Source organism: Camelus ferus, chromosome 12 (genome assembly GCF_009834535.1).
Source record: "Camelus ferus isolate YT-003-E chromosome 12, BCGSAC_Cfer_1.0, whole genome shotgun sequence".
Classification (NCBI taxonomy): Eukaryota; Metazoa; Chordata; class Mammalia; order Artiodactyla; family Camelidae; genus Camelus; species Camelus ferus.
Genome location: NC_045707.1, coordinates 65,448,010 through 65,466,538, shown reverse-complemented (window position 1 = coordinate 65,466,538; position 18,529 = coordinate 65,448,010). Strand labels below are relative to the sequence as shown.

Genomic DNA, 18,529 nt, shown 5'->3' with positions numbered 1-18,529 from the left:
TAGTATAGTAATGGATATATTATGGGACTAGAAATCAGGAAATCTCCGTTGTCCTTATGTAGTTTTGTGGTTAAAACTTGTGTCAGTTTCACATTTTGCAAATGAGATTATAATACTTTTATTCTCTCTCAAATAATGGAATGAGGCTGATCAAAATAATACATTTATTGATAACACAGTATATATGGTTGTCGGTTAGGGTTTTTTTTTTCCCCCTTTATGGATAGTTTTCCCTCTGTTTATTACTTAATTTATTTTCCCTTTTCTGGGTAAGTTCTCTTTCAGATTACTTTCCTTTTTTGATTTTGCATACATTTGCCCCAGTATAACATTATGAAAGAATTTTAAGTATACAGAGAGAGAGATCTTTCTCCCTTATTTTTTCAAATGCTTCTCTACTAAGTTGAGGCCCAGTTTGATGCCTCCTTCCTCTTTCAAGGCAACTGTTAGCCTCCTCTTGTCTAAATTAATCCTTTATATTGTGTAGTTTAGTACTCAGTCATTTTGCTGTTCTGTATCGTTCATGAATTGTTTTCATGCCTTGGTCTTGGCTACCCCACCACACACACTTCTTACTTCTCCTGCACTGCGAAGTCTCAGACTCCTTAAGTGCAGCAGTCTTGTCTCAGGCATTTCTCCCTTTCATGTTCTGTAATATGTGGGCACTCAGTGATAAACACTAGAGGTTTTCTTTGGTTGCTCTCTCTCTGCATCTATTTCTCATGTGATTATATGAGTGTGCAATGTAAACAATATATGTGATTTTAATGCCCTTAAACCTTTGTGATAGGTTGTTTAAGTATTTGTAAACTTGTTATTTAATAGATACATGAAATTGAGCAACTGTATGTTGTAGATCAGCACATTCATTAGTACTGCTGGAAAAGCAAACCAAGTCTGAGTTTTTATGTTTATATGAAAAGAACTTCATTAATTTTTAAAAAATTCAATAGATTCTGATGTAGTTGCTCATGGTTTTAATCTTGTGCATTGAAGTATTTCTTTTTCTGGAATGAAGTTCTTGGTTTTGACTGTGTAGAAGAAATATGTTAATTAGATTATATTTAGTTGGTGAATTTGTGGCCACAAGAATGTGACTTTTAAAAAGTTGCAAGTTGTACAGTTCTTGCAGATAAGATTGTTTCCTGTTTTCTTTTGCATGTTTAGTACTTTTATATATTTTTCCATGAGTAGCCTTTCAGTTTGTCCATTTGTGTCATTTGACATTCAACTCACATTTGAGTTCAGCTCTCCCATCCCTGGTGCTTACAAATGCTAGTCATTCGAAATGTCAAAATTTGGATTTGATCCAAGAGTTACAAATAATATAAGCCTTTATATAAATATATCCAAATATATATTCTTAGGGGGAAAGGAATAAATAAAATACTGTGTTTATAGAGTGGTTTTAAACAGTTAGGCCTTAGAATTGCTACATGCCCAAAGTATTTCTTCAGTGAATTGCATACTGTATCAGTTCATGAATTGTGCTATAAGAAAGGTGTTTTTTTTTTCAAAGTGATGACTAGATTTAATAAATTAATATACATTTTATTTAAAGGTGTACAGTGCACATTCTGTTTAATCCAAGGGTTTAGGGTATCTAGGAACTTCTTTTTACACGCATACAGACCTCAGACAGCAGTGACATCAGAAAATGCAGGAAGGGCAGCAGAGCCTTGCACTGCTGATCTTTGAGCGCTAAGAACACGAGTCAAATACGTTTAACTTAGAAATGATGCTGAGAGATCATTGGGGGAAAATCTCCAAAGAGAGAAGTCCACAAAAATGACACAAGAAGGCAAGGGGAAGGTCAGGGTAGTTGAGACCAACCGCTTTGTTTTTAGGACGGCTGTGGAGGTGGCTGGAGGTGTACCTTGTGTGCCAGATTTCTGTTCATGGTTCACAAGGTGTTGGCTCACAGGGTACTTTTCATTTTTTATGTGTTCATAAAGGCGCTTAAACTGGCAGACCTGGAAGGATAAGATGCCCATCAATACTACGACCACTGGTAAAAATGGATAAATCTGCCGGTGGACCAAGTTTTGTAATTGCTCAGTAACACCTGGTAAAGGAACAGTGCTGGATGCGATGATGAAAGGTGCACACAGGGAGAGCAAGAGTACAGAGATCACTGGTGCTGCCAGTTTCTGAATGATATAGTGAAGGTCAGTGTTCCAGATGCCGTTTGCGTAAACCTGCTCAGTTACAGTAGCTGCAGTGGTTTTGGTGTGCAGGACTCCCAAGTGCCCAGTCCTGCCAAGGGTTAAAAAGAGGAACTTGAGCCAAGGGAACCCTCAGGGGAGCAACAATAACCAGCTCAAACAGGAGCCCCAGGAGAAGCAGGAGGACTCCAACCAGCAGCACCACAACTGTCAGAAGTCTTCCTTATCATGAGGGACCATTCTTTTTTTCTTTAATTGACAAATAATTTTTATTACCACTCTGATTACCATTATCACTAAACATCAGTAATATATAATTAAGTAGTTTTTAAAAGACTAGACTGAATTTTGTGGAACAAATTTGGAATCTGAAAATGGATGATTTTAGCATTATCTTTGTGAGGAAGTATGGCCACAACTTCACCTTGGGAAGAGACAGGTCATGAGGGACCATTCTGAAACTTCTGAAGACCACTCTGCGTCGCCGTGGCATCCCTGCCGCCAGCACGTTCACTGCCCTTATTGTCGGCCAGCAAGCGTAGCGACCACAAGCTGCTGTGTAGCGTTCGTGGATTTGGATGGTCCCTCTCCAAAATGACATTAACCAACAGCTGGCAAATTCTAGTAGAGTAAGACAAATGAGACTGGCAGTAAGTAAGATTATACACATAACCTTAACAACAACAAAAAAAAAAAAACACCCTTAACCTTAACAAACAAAAATATCCTGAGTGGAAAATTTAAAGGCTGGTGGTAAGACTGGAAGCCAGCAGGCCCTTCCTGCTGGAGTATGGCTTGGTGGGCTGCATGGAGGACTTCCTCCATCACAGGAATAGCGTTATGATTTCAGGCATGCTGGTTGCTGTAAACTTGTTGGTTTGCGCTGTTCTCATTTTCTTCCTGGACTTCCAGCAAATAGGAATGAAGATCCAGCGAGTATCCAGCAGTAACAGTACACGCTCTCCCAAGCCCCTTCAGTCACTGCCGCTTACGTCCCTGTTCAAGTAACTCTGATAAGACAACCTGCAGCAGAAGCAGCTCAAGGGCCAGTTCAGTCACTGGAGCATCACTGTAGAGCATGACACTGTATATAAGAAAATTAGGCAGCAGACTTAATTATACGAATAAGTAGTGAAAGCACCAGGACAGTGGAACCAAAGACAAAATAATCTTTGGAGATGCCTTTAAATGGGCAAGTGAATCATTTCTGGTACTGGATTAAAATCTGGAACATTCACATTCTTTTGAAACTGCAAGATATCGGGTAAGACTACCTCTCTCCGCAACAGAACGAAGGAGGCAGAGTAGACTGTGTATGCTATTCACACCAGCCAGTGCAGGAGCATGGTAGTACTGGGACCCACTGAAAACTCAGTTCTCCATCCTTTGAACTAATGTCGAACATTTCCAGGGGACAGATAACCAGCCACCAGCCACAAATGAGAGGGAACACTTCGGTTTAAAGAGACCTTAACAACAATATAGCTGACTTCTAGCAGGCGACAAGACCTATGAAATTTAACAACGGTTGCCAAGCCATGACAAATTATCGGTGTTATTGCTGAAAGTATACACCCAACGATGTCTGTTATTAGGCCTTCAAAATGAGATGCTTGGACATGTTCTTCAAATCCCAAACCAACAAGGGAGAAATGACACATGTGGTCAGGACAGAATGTAAAACCAAGAATGAACAGTGTATTTAAAGACACCACCCAGAAGACACGTTCTAGAAAAACTAATGATCTGTCAGGTCCTGGCATTCTTTCCCATGTGAGCTCTTCTGCAGCTTGGTCCCTGGTCCCATTCTAAAGCGTTCCAGTTCCTGTCATCCTGGGCCCTGATGTTGGCGTTGGCTACATCTTCCCCACCTGCCTTGTCTCCCTCCTCCTTCTCCTTCTCCTCCTCCTCCTCTTCTACTTGGTCATCCTGGGCCTCAGGGTTTTTCCCACCACCTTGTTTCCAGCTGGTAGGTAAGGAAGCTGCCCACGGGCAACATTTTCAGCACCATTTCCTCCCCTTGGAGCCTCATTCTGGTGATGCCCGGCAGCATTGATGGGCAGAGCAGCATGGTGACCTCAATACTGAAAATCCTAAGAATTACATAAATCTAACGTAATAGTTTGAAAAAAAGATGTATACTTAATTTAGAAGATTTTAGATATTTTTAACATCATGACAATCTTCTGCTTTACCTCTAAATTAAATTTTTATTTATTTAAAAATTAAAGTGATATTTGTACCTATGCAGTACTAAAAGTCTAAATAATATCAAGGCTTATAAAAACAGCTGTTCCCCCACTTCTTCTCATCTTACCCCCAATCCCTAACCTTTGGAGGCAGGCAGTTTCAGTTCTTTCAGCTATTTGTTCTGATTTGCCTTTATTTTTCTTAGTCAGTTCTGCTTTTTGTTGGCTTTTCACTTTAGACAGTAGCTGCTCACTTCCTTCTGAGAAAAATGAGGATTAGTCATCTTAATCTCTCTGCGGCCTGCAAACATTTATATGTATTTCCCTTTCTCTCATCTTCCTTTAAAGGATATCAGGTTTTGGGGGTGACTTCTTTAGTATTTAAATTATTATGGCTGCAAATATTTTCACAGCTGTGTCACAGAATACACTGCGATTGTATTTGCTTTCTTGTCCAACTTACTGTTTTCCCAAATATCTGAGTTTGAAATTTTATGTATCTTGTGCCTATTAATTCATTTGCAATTCTCTGACAAAAATAAAATTCCTTTTAGTATGGTTGGACACATTAGGTAATCTGTCAGTTCCTTTTTTCTTCTGGAGACAGTCTGCTTCCCATTTATAATGTAGACTTTCACATAATTCTCCTGTTTTTCAGTAATCATTTTGTCTTCCTTTCAGTTTTTACTTAGGTTTCAAAGGTCAGGGTCTCTGGTCCACCCTCTCTAGGGGATGGGGAGAAGATTGGTTTTTGGGGGTGAGGCCACGTAAGTGAACTTTCAGCCAGTCATCTTTTTCCCAGACGCACCCTAGGTTTTTGTTTTCCTCCTGCTCCCAGAACCTGAATCTCTCCAGCATGAGTCAGCTTGCTGCTGCTTATTTTGTTTGTTTTATTGTGGTAATGTGGTACAATATACATAACCCAGAATTTGCCGTTGTAACCATTTTAAAGTGTACGATTCAGTGGTGTTAAGTATATTCACATTGTTGTGTAACCATCACCACGGTTCATCAATCTCCAGAGCTTTTAGAATCATCCCAAACTGAAACTCTCTACCTGTTTAGCAATAACTGCTCATTTATTTCTCCCCGTCAAGCTCCTGGTGACCATTCTATTTCTTGTCTTCATCAGCTTGCATTTTGATGGTGTCTTCTCAGGTTTAGGTTTCAATTTTTTTGGTCTAATTAAGTTTGTTATCTCTTTTTTCCATTTCTACCTTCCAGTATTTCTACCAGAATATTGTTGACGTCTCTTATTTGCTATTGTGTCTTTCCCCATTCTCTTACCCTTACAGGTTTTATATTTCTGAAAACTGCTTTAACTTTTTAAGGTGAGGTTTCAAGAAGGAGTCAAGGTCAGTCGTGCTTAACTGAAGGTCTGTTTTCCCCCTCACATTCCTTTTTAAAATGTGGGGTTTTTTTTAGATTATGAATTTAAATACAGGTATGTCAAACAAAGGCAGTTTTTTAGCTATATTGGCTATAAACTTAAGCTTGCTGGATAGGCTCCTTATTATGGTTCCCATTGTGTTGGCTGGGGTTTGATCGCTCAGACCTGTTGCCCCCCTGCACTCTCCTCCAGCAAACCTAGGATGGCTCCACTGTGCTAAGACATGTTCTGTGCTTCTGAAGCAGTTTTCATACCGCTGAGAGCCTGGCCCTGCTGTGGGGAGTGATTTTGGGAGACAGACTGTTACCTACAAATTTCTGTAAAAACCTGTTACTCAAGGTGCAGTTCAGGGGTTTTCTCCTCTCTGCAATGTCTCCAGAGTTAATTACTTCTGTTCCACGACACCTGTGAATAATTCTGTTTTATTCTAACCAAGTTAGATCTATCTATCTGCACTAGTATCTGCTTCATGTTGCTCTGTCTTCATCTTTCTTAGACCTAGTGTTTCTCAAGGTTGGAGAATACTCCCACGTTTCGATACAGTTTTTGGTCCACAATTGATCATAAATAATTATTTGTAAACGAGTAAGTAACCCACCTGGATTGATTGAATTTCCTGTTTTCTGGCAAACATATTGTTCTTGTGCCCTGCTTCACCAGTATCCACAGAAAACTATTAAATGCTTTTTGCTTGTTACTGGGAGTCAATTCTGTGTAGTGATTAGAAGTGTGGCCAGAATGCCCGGGTTCAAAAAACAAGCAAGTTTCTAACCTCTCTCTGTTTCTGTTTCTTTACCTACAAAATAGAGATAGTAATAATACAATGTAATGTTGTCAGCATTAAGTTACTCCACCTAAAGTGCTGGGTCTGGGCCTGTTGGCACATGATTTTGTAGTTGATCTTTTTTATCTTCATGAGGACATTGCCTGTTATACTATCATTAGAACTTGATGATAGTAGATGATGATTTTTGATGTAAGGTCAAGGTAAAATAATACATCTAGTTACTATAAAAATATTCAACTTTTTGAAATTTCTGTATAAACATGATCTGACATGATTTTCATGGACAATAGCAGATGATGGCATGTAAATAGTAAACCAGGAGAAATAATATCTTCAGTGTGTTACGTACCTACTAAAATACTGTATTTTGAAAATATATGTAAGATATCCAAAGTCTTTTAAACACATAGAAATGTATTGAATGGCTGTGTTAATATTCATGTTCTTTTCTCCCTAAAAAGAGTTTTATGCAGGCCATTGATGAATGTGATATTGAACATAATTGTAGTCTTCTAATTTGGGAGCCTGCTCTCTTTAATTCTCCCTTCAGAGACATTGTGCTAAGGGAAGAGAAACCTCTCCCACGCGTTCAGCAGGCACTGAACACTTGCTCATGTGCCTAGGCTTTGTGGATAAAGTGAGCATAAGGCATAGTTGTTTTTCTCAAAGAACCATAATCTCTTCATCAATTCAGTAATACCAAAATCAGATGCTCTGGCAGAATCTATTCACACTATTTGACCCAGAATTCCACTTATAATACTTTATAAATGGAACAAAAAATGTGCACAGAGATTTATGTACAAAGTGTTTGTAAAAATATTAATTATAAAAGCAATAAAAATACATGGATTTTGGTACATCCATTATATTTTCTAGACTTTCAGTTAGAAACATACTATTACTTAAATAAAAATTGTATTTTAAAAAAAAGTTAAGAGGAGATGGAGAAGATGGCGGAGTAGAAGGACGCTTGCAGGTCACCCTCTCCCACAAATACACCAAGACCCACATCTACAGACCCACTCAGCCAACCAGAGCACCTGTGGAACTCCGACAGAACATCGCCCTCTTCAAAAGATAAAGACGCCAAAAATCTGGTAGGAGAAAAGGAAAAAAGAAAGAACAAAAGGCAAAGCAGCGCGGGTCGGGTCCCGCGGGGAGGGAGCGGCAAAGGAGGACTGGCGCTCGCTCGCTGGGTCTCCCCTCTCCAACTGAGAGGCCAGCGGGACGGAGGGGGAGCCTCCGAGGCTCGGATCTGTACAGAGCAGCCCTTGACTAACAGAACTCAGTTAAACGGGCACAGAGCGTTCCCCCGACACCCAGCCTGAGACGCGGGCCGGCAGCGGCGGGCAGGGCCAGGCTGCACAAGCCGGGCGGAGGACTGAAGTGGCTGCACGGAGGCAGCCCCGGGGGAACGCAAGGGGCTGCGCGCCGTGGCTGTGGGTGCACAGGGCAGAACAACGTGGGCCCTCCATAAAACAACAAGGTTGATGTGCTCTCGGGGGAAGGGTGCACACCCCCATCTCTGAAAACCCGCGGAAAGTTTTCGGGGGAAGAGAGGCGGGGCTCAGGCACAGCCGCCATATCCTCCGCGCTGAGCACCCAGGCGGGGGCGAGGGCGAAACCTGCATCCGCACCGAAGGGCTTAGCAGCCTCAAAGGCCAGACTGAGACTGGCCTGCAGCCCGGGGCAGATAGGATCCTTCCATCCTGGTCCCTCAGAGAACTTGCTCCACCAAGACAAACAAGGAGCTGGGTTTTGGCTCCGAGCAGGGACAGGGCTGTCCCTCGGTCTTCCCCAAGCCCACCCGCGGAGTGCCGACCAGGGCGGAGCGCGCAGCCACACAGAGCAGCAGAGCTACCGGCGGCGGCGCAGGTAGAGGGAGAGCGGCCCCCCCCACCCCTGCCTTTCGGGCAGGAACACAGCCCCTGACAGAGGTGCTGGGAGGGGGCACGACCCGCCCTCCTACCTGGCCAGTCTGCAACATCTGACTGCGGCATCCTGAGGGGCAGCGACCCGCCTGCCCACAGCAGAGAGCTGCACCTGACCCAGTGTTAGGAGGAGGCGAGATCTGCTTGCCGACAGGTGCTGGGAGCAGTACAGAAGAGGGCGCCAATGGAGGGCCTCTGAAAACAGCAAGCTGAGCTTCCAAAACAGGACGAAGACAGAAAGACTTCACATTAAAAGCACACAGACTCCAGGAGAACACCGACAACCCCCCCCCCCTTTTTTTAAATCTGTTTTTACCTGTTCTATTTTCTATTACTCTCTTAATCTTTACTTCTTAATTCATTTCTCTTTCTCTTGGGTTTTGATGTCCTGCTATTGATTAGACACAGGTTTCAAATACATCTATTCATTCCCCCCCCCCCTTTTTTTGTAAAGGTTTTAAAAGGACGTCTCAACCCGATTAATACTCTGCTTCAACTCACTCTTCTATTATTCATTATACACTGTTTTCAAACCCTCTTTCTCCCTTCTTTTAAAATTCTTTCTCTCTCTCTATTATTTTTTTTCTTTTTTTCCTAAGTTCTATTCCTAAATAGGCATCAGATAGATAAAATCCTTAAGGACCAAAATAAACAACTGATACTCCATAAGCCACAGTGCCAAAGAGGTATGAGCAAGATGAAGAAGCAGAAAAACCTTTCCCAATTAAAAGAACAAGAGAAATCCCCTGAAAGAAAGATCAACGAAGTAGACATCGATAGCCTACTAGATCAAGATTTCAAAAAAGGAGTGATCGAATTGCTGAAGGAATTAAAAGAGATAGTGTTTAGAGATATAAAATATGTCAAAAATGAAATTGAAGCTATAAAGAAGAGCCAAGTAGAATGGGTAAACTCATTGACAGAGATGAGGAATGATCTAACAGCTGGGCAAAGCCGACTAGGTAATGCAGAGGAACGAATTAGTGATCTAGAAGACAGGGCAATAGAAAGCACCCATTCAGAAGAACTACAAGAGAAGCAAATAAAAAATAATGAAAATAGCATAAGGGACCTATGGGATAATATAAAGCGTCCCAATCTTCGCATAATAGGGGTCCCAGAAGGAGAAGAAAGATCAAAGGGGATTGAAAAGGTTTTTGAAGAAATCATGACTGAAAACTTCCCAAACTTAAAGAAGGAATCAGATATCCAAGTACAGGAAGCTCAGAGGGTCCCAAACAGGAAGAACCCAAATAGGCCCACACCAAGACATATCATAATCAAGATGGCCAGAGTCAAGGATAAAGAAATGATTCTAAAGGCAGCAAGAGAAAAGCAAAGAGTAAGCTACAAGGGAACCCCCATAAGGCTCTCAGCTGATTTCTCTACACAAACACTACAGGCCAGAAGGGAGTGGCAAGATATATTCAAAGCCCTGAATGAAAAAAAGATGCAGCCTAGGATCCTTTATCCAGCAAGGCTATCCTTGAGGATAGAAGGAGAAATAAAGAGTTTCACAGACAAAAAAAAGCTGCAGGAGTTTAGCAACACTAAACCCATGCTAAAAGAAATATTGAAAGGGCTATTCTAAATAGAAAAGCAGCAGGATGCTACAGAAATGAGAAACACACAACTGGAAAGGTGATAACTCATGAATTACAAATAAAGTAAACATGAAATTATAAAAGAAGACATACAAATCACTGAGAGTGGGAGAGGGAGGCAGGGAAATATAGAATATTTTTTTCTTTCTTTTTTAAATTTTTTTAACAGTAGGATGGGCTTGAGATCATGTTACTATCAGTTTAATAAAAACAGTTATAGTAATGGGTTGACAGATTTACAAAAAAGGGTAACCACAAGCCAAAAATTCACAAAGGACTCACAAAAATTAAATAAAATCCATGATAATACAAAGGAAAATTACCAAACCACAAAAGGAAGAAGAAAGGAACAAAGAGGATATACCAATTCAACTGCAAAGATAAGTTCAAAATGGCAATAAACACACATCTATCATTAATTACTGTAAATGTTAATGGACTAAATGCTCCAGTCAAAAGACACAGAGTGGCAGACTGGATAATAAAGCAAGAACCTTCAATATGCTGCATACAAGAGACCCATTTTAGGGAGAAGGACACATATAGATTGAGAGTGAAAGGATGGAAAAGGATATTCCATGCAAATGGAAAAGCCAAAAAAGCAGGTGTTGCAGTACTGATTTCAGACAAAATAGACTTTAAAAGAAAGGCCATAAAGAAGGACATTTTATAATGATTAAAGGAGTGATACAAGATGAGGATATTTACACTCGTTAATATATATGCACCCAATATAGGAGCACCTAAGTACATACAAGAATTACTAACAGAGATAAAGGGGGATATTGATGGGAATACAATCATAGTTGGAGATTTTAACACTGCATTAACATCACTAGACAGATCTTCCAGACAGAAAATAAACAAGGCAAGAGAGAAATTAAATACTGCAATAGAAAAACTAGATTTGGTGGATATTTTCAGAGCATTACACCCCCCAAAAATAGGATATACATTCTTTTCAAGTGCACATGGAACATTTTCCAGGATCGATCATGTACTTGGGCACAAAAGAAACCTCAACAATGTTAAGAAGATAGAAATTATCTCGAACATCTTTACTGACCACAATGCCATGAAACTGGAAATCAACAACAGAGAAACAAAGGAGAAAAAAAGGAAAGCATGGAGATTAAACAATATGTTATTGAAAAAACAATGGATCAATGAGGAAATCAAAGCTGAAATTAAAAAATACCTGAGACAAATGATAATGAAAGCACAACCACTCAAAACCTATGGGACACAGCAAAGGCAGTGCTAAGAGGGAAGTTTATAGCGATACAGGCCTTCCTCAAAAAAGAAGAACAATGTCAAAGAAACAATTTAACCCACCACCTGAATGAATTAGAAAAAGAAGAACAAAAAGCCCCAAAAAGCAGCAGAAGGAAGGAAATAATAAAGATCAGAGAGGAATTAAATACAATAGAGATTAACAAGACCATAGAAAAAATCAACCAAACCAAAAGCTGGTTTTTTGAACAAGTAAATAAAATCGACAAACCTCTGGCCAAACTCACAAAGAAGAAAAAAGAGAGAGCAGAAATTAGCAAAATAAGAAAGGAAAATGGAGAAATTACAACAAACAAAATAGAGATACAGAATATCATATGAGAATATTATGAAAAACTATATGGAACCAAACTGGATAACCTAGAGGAGATGGACAAGTTTCTGGAAACATACTGTCCACCAAAACTGAATCAAGAAGAATGTGAACGCTTGAACAATCCGATCACTAGAAAGGAGATAGAAATAGCAATTAAAAACCTCCCTACAAATAAAAGTCCAGGACCGGACGGCTTCACCGGGGAATTCTACCAAACATACAAAGAAGAACTCATACCAGTCCTTCTCAAACTCTTCCAGACGATTGAAAAGGAGGGAATACTCCCAAACTCATTCTATGAAGCCACCATCACCCTGATACCAAAACCAGGCAAAGACACTACAAAAAAAGAGAGTTATAGGCCAATATCACTGATGAACATAGACGCCAAAATCCTCACCAAAATTTTAGCAAATAGAATCCAACAACACATAAAAAAGATTATACATCATGACCAAGTGGGGTTCATCCCAGGGACACAAGGCTGGTTCAACATACGCAAATCAATCAGTGTAATACATCACATCAACAAGAGAAAGGACAAAAACCACATGATCATCTCAATCGATGCAGAAAAAGCATTTGATAAAATTCAACGCCCATTTATGATAAAAACTCTCGCCAAAGTGGGTATAGAGGGAACATATCTCAACATAATAAAAGCTATATATGACAAACCTACAGCCAGCATAGTACTCAACGGTGAAAAACTCAAAAGCTTCCCACTAAAATCGGGGACAAGACAAGGATGCCCACTATCACCACTCCTATTCAACATAGTCCTGGAAGTCCTAGCCACAGCAGTCAGGCAAGAGAAAGAAATAAAAGGGATCCAAATTGGAAAAGAAGAGGTAAAAGTGTCATTATATGCTGATGACATGCTACTATATATAGAAAACCCTAAAAGGCCCACACAAAAGCTGATTGAAGAATTCAGCAAGGTAGCAGGTTACAAAATTAACGTTCAAAAATCAGTTGCATTTCTTTACACTAACGAAAAATCAACAGAAGAAGAAAGTAAAGAAACAATCCCCTTTAAAATAGCACCCAAAGTAATAAAATATCTGGGAATAAATCTAACCAAGGAGGTGAAAGAATTATACACAGAAAACTATAAACCATTGATGAAGGAAATTAAAGAAGACTTTAAAAAGTGGAAAGATATTCCATGCTCTTGGATTGGAAGAATCAATATTGTTAAAATGGTCACACTGCCCAAGGCAATCTACAGATTTAATGCAATCCCTATCCAATTACCCAGGACATACTTCACAGAACTAGAGAAAAAATCATAATAAAATTCATATGGAACCATCAAAGACCTAGAATTGCCAAAGCATTACTGAAGAGAAAGAAAGAGGCTGGAGGAATAACTCTCCCAGACTTCAGACAATACTATAGAGCTACAGTCATCAAGACAGCATGGTATTGGTGCCAAAACAGACATATAGACCAATGGAATAGAATAGACAGCCCAGAAATGAACGCACAAACTTTTGGTCAACTCATCTTTGACAAAGGAGGCAAGAATATACATTGGAATAAAGACAGTCTCTTCAGCAAATGGTGTTGGGAAAACTGGACAGCAGCATGTAAAACAATGAAGCTAGAACACTCCCTTACACCATGTGCAAAAATCAACTCAAAATGGATCAAAGACTTAAACATAAGAGAAGATACAATAAACCTCCTAGAGGAAAACATAGGCAAAACATTATCTGACATACATTTAAAAAATTTTCTCCTAGAAGAAATAAAAGCAAGAATAAACAAATGGGACCTAATGAAACTTACAAGCTTCTGCACAGCAAAGGAAACCAGAAATAAAACAAGAAGAAAACCTACGGAATGGGAGAAAATTTTTGCAAGTGAAACCGACAAAGGCTTGATCTCCAGAATATATAAGCAGCTCATACGACTCAATAAGAAAAAAATAAACAACCCAATCCAAAAATGGGCAGAAGACCTAAACAAGCAATTCCCCAAGGAAGACATACAAATGATCAAAAAGCACATGAAAAAATGCTCAATATCACTAATTATCAGAGAAATGCAAATCAAAACTACAATGAGGTATCACCTCACACCAGTCAGAATGGCCGTCATTCAAAAGTCCACAAATGACAAATGCTGGAGAGGCTGTGTAGAAAGGGGAACCCTCCTACACTGCTGGTGGGAATGCAGTTTGGTGCAGCCACTATGGAAAACAGTGTGGAGATTCCTCAAAAGACTGGGAATAGACTTACCATATGACCCAGGAATCCCACTCCTGGGCTTGTATCCAGAAGGAAATCTACTTCAGGATGACACCTGCACCCCAATGTTCATAGCAACACTATTTACAATAGCCAAAACATGGAAACAGCCTAAATGTCCATCAACATGTGACTGGATAAAGAAGAGGTGGTATATTTATACAATGGAATACTACTCAGCCATAAAAACCGACAACATAATGCCATTTGCAGCAACATGGATGCTCCTAGAGAATGTCATTCTAAGTGAAGTAAGCGAGAAAGAGAAAGAAAAATACCATATGAGATCGCTCATATGTGGAATCTAAAAAACAAAAACAAAAACAAACAAACAAACAAAAACAAAGTGTAAATAAAGGACAGAAATAGACTCACAGACAGAGAATACAGACTTGTGGTTACCAGGGGGGGTGGAGGGTGGGAAGGGATAGCCTGGGATTTCAAAATTGTAGAATAGACTACACTGTATAGCACAGGGAAATATACACAAAATGTTATGATAACTCACAGAGAAAAAAATGTGACAGTGAGTGTGTATATGTCCATGAATAACTGAAAAATTGTGCTGAACACTGGAATTTGACACAACATTGTAGAATGATTATAAATCAATAAAAAATGTTAAAAAAAAGATCTTGTGGTAGCTCACAGTGGAAAAAAATGTGACAATGAATATATGTATGTTCATGTATAACTGAAAAATTGTGCTCTACACTGGAATTTGACATAACATTGTAAAATGACTGTAACTCAATAAAAATATTAAATAAAAAAAAAAGTTTAAAATAGCTTAGAGGGTGGGGTGTGGTATACCTCAGTGGTAGAATGCATGCTTGGCATGCACGAGGTTCTGAGTTCAATCCCTAGTGCCTCCGTTAAGGGGTGAAAAATTAAAAAATAAAAAGAAAGAAAGAAGGAAAAATCTTTTCTGGTGTATATACATGGGTTGGTCAGTTGAGTTGCCTGATCCTTAAAATAGGTGGTGAAGTGCTCAGGTCTGTGTTAGAGCCCCAGTTCCACCACTGATTGTGTGCCTGACTCTGGCAAGTTGGTTGTTTAAAATTTTGTAACCTCAGTTTTTTTTTTACATCTATATCATGGGCATAATATTAGTAGCTATGAAGTTTGTTGTGAGGACTAAATGAAGCAGTATATGTAACAAAAAAATAAAATAAATACCTCGGTAAGTATTTGTGGCTCTTACTGTTACTGTTTTTCCTTACACTCATTCCCTCGTTAATGAGTTCTTCTCTGTAACCTTCCCCCAGTCAGTCTAAACCAGAAATGGCAGTATTTTGTTGGTCTAACTCCCATTGCTTTGTAGTAGCCATCGAGAGGTTTCTGAGTCCTTTGCCAGCCTCCGCAGGGCTGTCTGTCACCCAGTACCTGTGTCAGCCAGTTTTGAAGAAGGGGAAACAGCAAGACATGTGCCTTGGGTTTGCCATTTTTGCTGTAAACCTGCTTTGTCTCTGTACATGGACTCACTCCCTGGTCTCCTTTGGATTTTAGATACTTTTTGTTCTTAACACCTTACTTTGACAGAAGGCTGGTAATTCCTTTTTTTTTTTTTTTTTTTTATGTTTTAGCTGTTAACTCTTGTTTCATAGCGTAAGCTACTCTTCATAACAGGGTAGTAATCCAGAGCTTTAGCCCTGCTTCTCCTAGGCCTCTCATGAAACGTAAATACAGCTGGTTTGTAAGGCTGACTCAGACATGCTTCATTTGAAGAAGAGTTTGATTTTGTGTTAACTTTTTCTTCATGCTCCCCAGAGTAGAAAGCTCCTGCTATGTTTAGTATAAGGGAACCAAATACCATGGAATTTTTCCATAAGGGATTATGGTGTCCTTTTAGGGCAAGTAGATTATGACCAGAAACATTTCTTCTTCTTGTTAATTCATGGTGTTTAGTATAGGTTATGTGCTGATAGCATCCTGTAAATAATAACCGATAAATTGTAACTGTGATTAATGAAATAACCTTCAGCAATAGGCAAAAATGATTTTACATATCTTGGGAATTATGGACACTATGAAAAGCTTTTACTTTCCTTGATGATTTTTTTCTGCATTGGTTAAGTCCAGGGTATTTTAAGTTATTATAAATCAGAGCTTTATGTTAAAAAACGTATTAACAGTTGAGTTTTGAAATCACTTGCCTTGGATTTAGTTTTTTGTTGTTGTTGTTATTTTAAATCCAGGAATCAATACCATATGGTGTGCAATTAACTTTATTTTGACTCTGTTTGAAGGACAAGCTGAAAGTGTTTTAATGATATCACTCAGCTGTGAATCAAGATAGGTTCCTTGGGTACCTTGCTTAACTCTCAGGGCCTCAACAACTTCTGCCCTGTAACAGCTGTAACATGTGATTGTCCTGAGCCTTAAGATTCTGTGGCCTTTTTTTTTTTCTTTCACTAATCTATACCAAAATTCAGATTTTTTTCCTACGGAATTTTTAATATGTTAGATATGTATGAGCTGTCAATATGCATTTCCAAGTGCTTGATTCTTTTTTCTAACTTTTAATCTGAAAAGGCTCACTTTTTTTTTTTAAAGAAAACTATGTCTGATTTTGTTTGGATTGTTCTTTTATTCATTAAAACATAGTTTCAACTCTATGTGGTAGCTGGCTCCTAAGATTAAAAAAAACCAAACCAGTTAGTCCCCCATTTTCACACTCCCCACAATCCTTGTATCACATTTATATTGACAAGTAGTAAAATTAACAGATTTGCGCTTTAACATTCTAAATAGTGGAAAAAGCATTACTGAACTATAAAATAGTCATGCAGAGAATTCTGGCAGAGGAAGAGGAGTGTGCTTTATATACTAAAAAATCAGCCCGTGGCGATCAGGCACTGACTTGCTCTGCACTGTTTTAACAGAGAATTGAGTAGTTTTGTTATACAAATATTTTACAGTTACTTGTTAAAACAAAAGATGGGTACTTAAGGCCTTTTGATAATAATTTACAATTTTTTACCTTAAATAACTTTCAGGAGGAGTAGGGGACTCCTTGGTTATAGAGCCTCAAGTGAAAAGCTGCTGCTGGAAAGAAAGCCCGCTGGGAATACACCGAGGGTGGTTTCAGGCATGATAGAATAATTTCTGTTTCCTCAGTGGTACTTACTCCTTGCATGTAGGTATTCTGTGTCATCACTTCTCTTTGACTGTGTTTCTTTGAAATAAATCTGAAATTGATTAGCTGTTTATCATACTCTAAATTAGGAAAATAATATTCAAAACTTATAAAAATAAGATTTCCAAGACCTCACAGGATAAATCCATTGGTTGAAAGTGAGCAGTACTTTTGTATTTCTTTGGAGAGATTTAAAAATAGAGTCTTTTTTCCCCTGTGGTGCAGGTGAGACTGGATGTTACCTTTTTACGTGATGTGTCAGTCAGAATTCTTGGTGGCAGGAAAAAACCAATTAAAGCATATCGTGTATTTTAAAAGGATGGTGGATAGAGCTCAGGGGCTCATCAAATTGTTTTGAGAGTTAGAGAACCAGATTCAGGGCTAAGCAGCCAGAAACAATGCCCAAAATCACATTGCACAACGATTCCCATGAGGATGCCAGTACCATCCAGAGACAGACTGACAGACGCCACAGCCTGCCCCAGTGCCACTGCTAGCTCTGGGTGGCTCTCAGTGCTGCCACCTCTGCCCCAGACTTGACCTTCCTGCACTTGCTCCACCATTAGTGCGAGAGAGAGTTCCTTCTGGTCCCTTCTCCCACTCATTCCTGCTCTGGGCTGGGCATGTGTGTTCGGCAGAGCCCATGTGGGACGTGGGAAAGTGTCTGACCTTTTGAAATCATAAGGTGGTGTGAAGTTCTTAAGTTTAAGTTGTGGGAAACTCTTTGACCCTCTGAAATCATAAGGTGGGGAAGTTCCCAAACTTAAGAAGGGAAGTTCAGATGTTAGGCAGACAAAAAGAATGATAGATGTTGATTGCATCTGATGTTTTAGATATGACCTGTGTGCTGAGCCCTCACTGTATGTTAGGCACCATGGAAATTGTCTTACAAGCATTATCACAGGCCATTCTCTCAACATTAGAAATGAGGCCAAGAGAGAGTAAATAAATCACCTGCCCAAGATCATACAAGTCACTGCTGAGCTGGGACACAAACTCAGAGCTGCTTCCAAAGCCTATGCTCATAGCTACTGTATTAAACCGACTCTTAATATCCCCACCCTGCATATATTTAGCTCAAAATCCTATAAATAAATCTGTTACATTAACTCTGCTAAGTTTATTAAAGTCATAAGTATAGTATATCCATGTATTTAGGCATTTTAAAGGAAATAAAAAATTGTGGCTTTAATCTTATCTATTTTCAACTAATTGAATGATTTAATTTTTTTCTCATTTTGTGACTATTCCATCTCACTTTGCCACAGGCTACAGTCTGATAAACTGCTTTCTTTCTGAGTATCAGTGCTTGCAAGCCAGTTATTGAGTGTAAGAGGGACAGGTCAACAAGGAGAGGGGACATAGAGTGACCAAGACTGAGGCATGGAGGTAGACACATTACACAGACACACACACAGAGACGCATGTGCACCTGCACAGCCCTGGGAAAGGAGAGA

The 18,529-nt window shown here is 39.4% G+C and overlaps 1 protein-coding gene and 1 pseudogene across 2 annotated transcripts in view; one reads left to right on the top strand and one right to left on the bottom strand.

Moving 5' to 3' along the window:
- Positions 1 to 18,529, top strand: part of FRS2 (fibroblast growth factor receptor substrate 2) — a 104,959-nt gene that overhangs the window by 28,083 nt on the left and 58,347 nt on the right. The gene's annotated exons all lie outside the window — the stretch shown is intronic.
- Positions 1,575 to 17,635, bottom strand: LOC102519518 (annotated as a pseudogene).